The 6,759-nt window shown below is 41.9% G+C and overlaps 2 long non-coding RNA genes across 2 annotated transcripts in view; one reads left to right on the plus strand and one right to left on the minus strand.

Moving 5' to 3' along the window:
• The window catches only part of LOC137858009 (uncharacterized), a 187,043-nt gene extending 181,357 nt beyond the window's left edge, over positions 1–5,686 (plus strand). The window contains exon 2 of the long non-coding RNA XR_011097471.1: positions 3,974–5,686. This is a non-coding gene — a long non-coding RNA (uncharacterized lncRNA). The remainder of the gene's footprint in view (positions 1–3,973) is intronic.
• Positions 1–6,759, minus strand: part of LOC137858008 (uncharacterized) — a 445,999-nt gene that overhangs the window by 169,624 nt on the left and 269,616 nt on the right. The window lies entirely within an intron of this gene.

Here is a 6,759-nt window from a genome sequence, read left to right on the forward strand (position 1 = left end):
AGCAGTGAAATTTTAAAGAACAGTGCGTTAGGATGTGTTTTGAGTCACTGGAAGGATATTGGAGGATCTGCCGGTGGAAGTGTGAACAGGAAAACATTGATAAAATATTGTAATCAATGGTGGCCGCTTTATAAGCTGGAATGTGGAGAAAAGTGGCCCCTAAATGGAACTTTAAACTCTAATGTTTTGCTACAGTTAATGTTGGTTTTGAGAAGGAGAATAGGATGAAATGTTGTATACTGATGTTGTTTCAGCATCTTGGTGGGAAAAGGTACGGAATTAAGTTGGCCCCTGACTGAGCCTTTGATGTTGGCATTAGAGAAGTACAGGCTGGAGAAAGATAAAGGAAGTGTTAAAAGGGTTGTTGAAAGTGTTAAAGGTGTTTGAAGTTGAATGAGCAGGGAAAGAGGATGTAGGAATGTTAATAGTTCTGCCTCTGCTCTAGGCAGAGATCTTAAATGAATGGGTGTTAGCCCTTTGGGGCAAATGGATCCTGATGGGTCCGAGAGAGAGTTGTTATGGAAACAGAAAAGCAGTTAACTCTTAAAACAACCTGAGTTCATGTGCGAGCTCAGATTACCGATGGGACCGATGGGACCGCTCAGGGAACTGTGGACAACTGCATTCCCCTGACCGACCCCACTGAGACCCTAATCATCCCTAAAATTATGAACGGCTAAGTAAATACTAAAATCTGGATGAATTGGGAATTGAGAATATGCTTCCAACAAGGTCTAAAAGAAACCCCTATGGAATTTTTGGACCAACTCTGAAATGTAATGAAAATAAATAAATAAATAAATAAAACAAAACGGTTTGGACCTGGCTTCGGAGGACAAATTGACTAGCCTTTTTCTAGGGTAATCATTGGTCCCTGATTTCAACAGGAATAACGGGGACCTGGGGAATCTACCCTAGCGAATCCTCCACTGATTATAATGAAGCTAGGGGAGGAATGGAAGTGAAATTTCTTATTGATATGGGGCAACGTATTCAGTTCTAAATCAAGCATTAATGCCTTCACAGAATTATTATGTTAGGGTAAAAGGTGTGTTGTGGTTTAACCCGGCTGGCAGCTAAACACCACGCAGCCGTTCGCTCCCCCTCCCCCTCCCTCTCTGGGATGGGGGAGAGAAATGGAAAGTGAAGCCCGTGAGTTGAGATAAAGACAGTTTAATAAGACAAAATAATAATAATAATAATAGTAATAATACAGTGATGATAATAGTACCACTACTAATAATGTGTACAAACAAGTGATGCACGATGCAATTGCTCACCACCCGCTGACCAATGACTGCCTAACCCCGAGCAGTCCGGCCCCCTCCCCCGGCTAGCCACCCCTACATATTGTTCAGCATGACCCCAGATGGTATGGAATACCCCTTTGGCTAGTTTGGGTCACCTGTCCTGGGTCTGTCCCTTCCCAGCTCTTACTGCACCCCCAGCCTGCCCGTTGGCAGGACAGAGCAAGAAGCTGAGATGCCCTTGGCTTGGTGTAAGCACTGCTCTGCAACAATTAAAACATCAGGGTGTTATCAACACTCTTCTCATCCTAAGCCAAAACACAGCATTCCACCAGCTACTAGGAAGAAAATTAACTCTATTCTAACTGAAACCAGGACAAGGTGTAACCGAAAAGGCTTATTTTTGTGAACCTTTGAAGTACAAGTTAGGGAAACAATGGGGCATACACAGATTTTTATATACGCCTAACTCCTCATGGGCACTCTTAGGTAGAGATTTATTAGAGCAATTAGGAGCAGAAATTGTCGTTGAAAAAGGGAAAATGAAATTAAGAATAGGAGAAGAACAACTAATAAATGTGTTAAGCTTGGCACTAATACAAACTGACCCTAAAAGTGAAATACCTTTAGAGATCACAGATCAATATGTCCAGGAGTTTGGGCTACCGAAGTCCCTGGAAGAGCAAAAATGTGACCTTAATAATTATTAAATAAAAGCCAGGAGAGAAACCCGTTAAGGTTAAGTAATATCCTTTGAGGATAGAAGATAGGAAAGGAATTAATGAGATAATTGATAAATTTTTACAGTATGGATTATTGATTGAATGTGAATCAGAATACAATACACCCATATTGCCAATTAAAAAGGCAGATGAAAAAAGCTATAGGTTAGTTCAGGATTTGAGGGCCATAAGTAAAATCACTGAGGATATACATCCAGTAGTGGCAAACCCTTATACTTTGCCGACTAAATTAAAGAATAGTCAAGTCTGGTTTACCGTACTGGATTTAAAAGACGCCTTCTTCTGCCTAGGCTTAGCCACAGAAAGCCAAAACCCATTTGCCTTTGAATGGGAAAATCCCAATTCAGGCAGAAAGACGCAGCTTACGTGGACATTACTACCTCAAGGATTCAAGAATAGCCCCACTATTTTTGGAAACCAATTAGCAAGGGAACTCGAAACATGGATGCCTCCGGACACTGAAGGTGCTTTGTTACAATATGTAGATGATCTCTTAATAGCTACCGAGACTAAAGGGAGCTGTCTTCAATGGACTATAAGTTTTCTTAATTTTCTGGGTTTAAAATGGATATCAAGTCTCTTGACAGAAAGTCCAGCTGGCTCAACAAAGTGTGACCTATCTGGGATTTGAAATTTCGGGAGGACGACGAGAACTAGGAACTGAACATAAGGAAGTCATTTGCCGGACTCCAGAACCTCAAACGGTAAAGGAGCTACAAACCTTTTTAGGAATGACAGGTTGGTGTCGCCTTTGGATTTATAATTATGGACGATTGGTAAAGCCTCTATGTGAATTGATAAAGATTAACCAGTCAAAGTTAGTCTGGACTGGAGAAGCACAAAAAGTCTTTAAACAACTTAAACAAGAATTGATGATTTTAAAATATCAAGCAATATTAGTAGAACAAGATGATGTGGGAATTGTGGTCATTAACATCGTAAATCCAGCTTCTTTCCTTAGTGGAACTCTGGATCAACCCATAACCCATGACTGTATAGAAACAATGGAGACTGTGTATTCTAATCGACCCGATCTTAAGGAAGAACTTTTAGAAGATGCTGACGAATCTTGGTATACTGATGGAAGCAGCTTTGTGAAACAAGGACAACGTAAGGCAGGGTACGCCATTACAACCACTCAACAGGTAATCAAGTCCAAACCATTACCCCTGGGACGTCCACCCAGAAAGCAGAGACAGTTGCTCTTATGCGAGCACGGGAACTAGCAGCAGGAAGGAAAATAAATATTTGGACAGATTCTAAATATACATTCGGCATGGTACATGCTCATGGAGCAATTTGGAAAGAAGAAATTTAAAAATTGTTAGAGGCTGTAAAACAACCAGAAAAGGTAGCTATCATGCATTGTCAGGGACACCAAAAGGGGAACACCGATTTGGAAATTGGAAATCGATTGGCAAAGGCTAAGCGGGCAGCTGAAATAACTGAGGTGAAGGCATTGTCTTTGATACCAGACGGTAAAATCCAAACTATATCCAAATTATACAAAAGAAGACTTAAAATTAATTGAAGATTTGAAAGGTAAAATGAAACCAGATGGACGAGTATATTTAAAAGATAACCACATAATAATACCCTCTAATTTGACATGGCTCATAGTATCAAACGCAGTTAGGATTAGAATATTTATATGCATATATAACTGAACTTCAGAAATAATTAAATAAAGTCCATAAATTTGTTCTCAGGACCTGGGCTAGACGGTTGGATCAACCAATCCACCCTTTTAAGCTCAGGGATTATATATATAAAGACTTTTTCAGGACAACCCCTAGAGGAAAAACGGAAGGAAAGTGGACGGGACCATACCAGGTATTACTGACAACACACACCGCCATTAAGATTAAGGAGCAAGCAGCTTGGATCCACGATTCAAGGGTGAAGAAGGCCCTGGCAAGAATATGGACCACCACTCCAATTGGACCAACAAAATTATGGTTTTCCAGATCCTAATGATTGCAGGGGTGTGGTTCTCAGATTCGGGGTGGGCAGTTTGGGATGAGAACTTACACCTGTCCCTGATACAAACAATTTCTCAAGTAATTAATAAGACAAACTGTTGGGTATGCACCCATCTGCCACAGCATGGGAATAAGGGTGTATCGTTAATCAGGATTCCCTTGCCTGCAAACTTACCTTGGACTAATTTGTGGGAAAACACATCTTGGGGTCGAAAATATGAAGAAGTTTTGGAACTAGAAGTGAGTAGCTTTGTGCCGTTGGAATCTTACTATGTATGTGTACAAAGGTGTAACCCACCTAGGGGTATGGGAAAACAGGATTGTATAAATGCGGATACTACTTATGTGGGAAATCAGACATCTTGTAATCGAACAATTGATATTAGTACGACTAGCGGCTGGGCAAATTCAACCAGCTGGCCGGTTCCAGAAGGAAAAGGGTGGTATTGGCTATGCAATGATACAGCCCGTAAGGTCTTGCCCGAGAATTGGAAGGGAACTTGCACTCTTGGAGCAGTAGTCCCCAATTTGACCATACATGATGTAGCGCCTCGAGGTTATTTGAGAAATCATATCCGGAGAATTAGACGAAAAATTAACAATCCATTGATAGAGAGACACAGCGCTTTTCATAGTTTTGTTCGATGGTTTATCCCATGGTTAGGAGTAAGTGAATTGGAAAAGGCGATAGTTAATATTTCTGCAATTATAGAGAAGTTAGAAAACAAAACTCTGGATGCTATAAAGGCTCAACAAGAAGAGATATCTAGTTTATCACAGGTAGTATTACAAAATCGGATGGCCCTAGACTTGTTACTGGCCGCTCAAGGGGGAGTCTGTACAGTAATAAATACAAGTTGTTGTGTGTATGTAGATCAGAGTGGAAGGATCTCTACCGACCTGGAAGAAATATGGAAGCAGACAAGGGTCCTTCATGAGATCAGTAAAGATGATCTTTCATGGAGTTTTAGTGAAATATGGAATAAGTTAACCTCCTGGTTGCCCAATTTCCAATGTTTGAAACAAGTGTTCATTGCTCTATAACATTAGTAGTGTTAGGAATATTTGTGTGCATGTTGTTTAGATGCCTGCGTTGTTTTGTTACTGTAAATAATGAAAGTATCTGATGCAAAAGAATTTGCATGGGAAAAGAAAAGGGGGGATTGATTAAGGAGGTATTGGGGAGGCATTGGGGAGGCAAGGACAATCCCCAGACATGGACTGTATATCTCGAAACAAGACACTGGAACTCATGATAAGGAAGCGGCAGACGGACAGAGAAACAAATGGAAGGACTATAAATCTCAAAACTGGACATTGGAATTCATTATAAAGATACAACAAACGGAAGAATTGGCAACAACCAGCTCTCGCAATTAAGAAACGTGCCAATTCAGCAGATTCCTGACCAAAGGTGAAAAGTACACTGTGAGGAAGACTCGGGGTCTTCCTCCCAAAGACCCCTGCCCACGTCCCAAAGACCCCTGCCCACAATTCTTGGGAGGCTCTACGCAGGCGCAAGGTGCCAAAAGGCTAAGTAGCATGAGAAGCGAGGGAAGGCGGGGATAGGTAATGCATATGTATAGGTGCTTGTAGAATATTGATAGATTGATTGTATAAATTCAAGACTGCTTTCCGCTTTGGGTATGCACGATAGGTGGAGAGATCCCCCGTGCATCCAGCGCTGCAATAAAGAATATACCACTTAAAGGAATTTCGGCTTCAATCTTTGAATCAATTGTTTGGTGTTTTTTTTTTTTTTTTGCTTTTTTTCCGCGTCAAGCCTCCCCATTCGATGTGAATGGTGCAGGAATGCATCGCCTAACACGAGTCGGAGAACCTCAAAGCCTTCGCTGAGGGAACCGCAGCCGCAGAGCAGGCAGCAGAGCTCAGCTGCTGAGCACAACGAGGCTCGCTCATTTCGGCGGCTGTGTGGCCTCAGCCGCTCCCGGTGCCTAAAAATAAAGCCAAAATAAAAATAAATTAAAAAAAAAAAAAAAAAAAGCCGTATGGGAGCTCAGCGGCCCCGGTCGAGGCTACGCACACGGTCCCGGGGCTGCGTCAGCTGCCCACCCGCGCACCAGCCATCAGGAAGGGAAATCGTGGGAGGAAAAAAAGCCACGATGTTTTGAACTTAACACGTGTGTTTTGTTTCTTTGTCGCAGGGTGCTCTCTCCTCCCTTTCTGCCTTCCCCCCCCCCCCCCGAGGAGCACGTCTCCGCTGCACTGGAGGCAGGAGCCTGCTACACGCAGGTACGGTGGAGGTAAACGCCTTGGGAATGCACCTGTGTGTAAAAACTTACACGGTCGGTGTGTAAACCGACTCAAAAGCCCCTTTCCAGTCTTCTGGAGTTGTCAAGTGGTATTACCGCATCATGCCATGAAAATGAGCGAGGTGCATTTAGGGTTCCTTAACGGTGAACAGATTCTCCAAACTAATCTGAGATAAAAGAGCATTTCCTATAAGGAAAAATAAAACTTTCACCTATCTATTTCACAACAATGAAAGGTTCGGGAATCTAGTATTTCCACAGCTCAACGCCAAAATAGATTACTTAATTATTCATTTCTCCAGATCTTTTTGGTGTAAAATCTGAAAGTAACTCAAACAACAAAATCTTGAGAATAAATTAGGGCATGTGTTAGAACTGAGAGAAAAAATCACAAGAACAGACTTTCACATGTTTTTCAGAACACCTACAAGTAAGTATCAGTTGGGTGTGGTGGCATCCTGTCAAATACCTTTTGTTAAACAGATGGAAATGAAACTTGTGTGCCATCAGCCTC

Source organism: Anas acuta, chromosome 5 (genome assembly GCF_963932015.1).
Source record: "Anas acuta chromosome 5, bAnaAcu1.1, whole genome shotgun sequence".
Taxonomy (NCBI): domain Eukaryota; kingdom Metazoa; phylum Chordata; class Aves; order Anseriformes; family Anatidae; genus Anas; species Anas acuta.